This window comes from Buceros rhinoceros, unplaced genomic scaffold, assembly GCF_000710305.1.
Source record: "Buceros rhinoceros silvestris isolate BGI_N320 unplaced genomic scaffold, ASM71030v1 scaffold8180, whole genome shotgun sequence".
NCBI classification, from domain to species: Eukaryota; Metazoa; Chordata; class Aves; order Bucerotiformes; family Bucerotidae; genus Buceros; species Buceros rhinoceros.
In genome coordinates this window covers 2,781-3,843 of record NW_010390199.1, presented here as the reverse complement: position 1 = coordinate 3,843, position 1,063 = coordinate 2,781, and the positions used below count along the sequence as shown (strand labels likewise).

At 50.0% G+C, this 1,063-nt stretch overlaps 1 protein-coding gene across 1 annotated transcript in view; it reads left to right on the top strand.

The window, feature by feature from the left end:
* The window catches only part of CHSY1 (chondroitin sulfate synthase 1), a gene marked incomplete at its 5' end in the record, with an annotated part of 63,742 nt that overhangs the window by 60,488 nt on the left and 2,191 nt on the right, over positions 1 to 1,063 (top strand). The gene's annotated exons all lie outside the window — the stretch shown is intronic.

Genomic DNA, 1,063 nt, shown 5'->3' with positions numbered 1-1,063 from the left:
GAATGGAGAAGGGGCTGAGGGACTCGTGATGACCCAGGAGGAAAAAGGCCTTTCTCAGTCCAGCTGAAATTCCCCTCTCTCTCCCTTGAAACAAATTGTATTTTCTCAATTAAAATCTGCGTGAGCCATTTCAGGTACACGCAGCTTGCTCCCGCGCCGCCCGTGGTGATGTGCTGACTCCAGAGTGCGTGCATCTGGTTTGTCCAGGTAGCAGCGATCACATCCAGGTGTCCGCTGATCCCTTCATTCAGCGTCTGTCCGCAACAATGGGAAAAATGCAGCCGAAGGCCCCGTAAAACAGGATTTCTGCTGGGTCTGCACAGCTGGTAGAGGCATCACTCGCACTCTCTGTTACATGGAGGCTTTCTGCGCCTCGGATTCTCCTCGTAGCGCTCGGTTTAATTGCCACCACGGCTGAGTCATTCTCCCTTCTGTGTGCCCGTTGGGTTTTAGGTCTCTGCTCATCTTCATCACCTTCTCATGTGTGCTTTGGTGACTGTGATGCCTACAGCAAATTCTGCTGCCAGGAACTTAGAAAGGATCCCGTGCGGAGCAAAGCTGCCCTCTCAGCGCCTCTGCCAGGCTGAGGACATCGGTGTTGTGACAGACATCAGCTGTGATCTTTTCAGATGTCCGTCATCTAGGCCGGTGTATTAACTTTAGTCTTGAGGGGTTTTTCCTCTTGGTTATTCTTCTCCCCAGCTTATTTTCCACGTTACCATCCCAGTTTGCACATGCCCTTCATTGTGGCAGCTACAGAAAACTGCGAAGCCGGTTTTTCTGCTCCCCTGAAGTGGTGGCTTTCCGTAAGGCTGCTGAGTCTGATCTTAGCTCGCGATCTTCTTGTTTTGAAATTGTGGCTTCCGCTCGAAGGATGATTTTATCTACACATCCCCTGTGACCTGCCTTTGGGAACTCCCATCCCAGGTGCATTTTACTTTCCTTTGACTTTTTTAAATGTCGGGGGAGCTGTAGCTATGCATCGCAGCACTTGAGATAATGTATTTGTTCTAAAACAGTCAGCAAGCTGCATCTTTAATGCCTAAACAGCATTTGGGTGTAG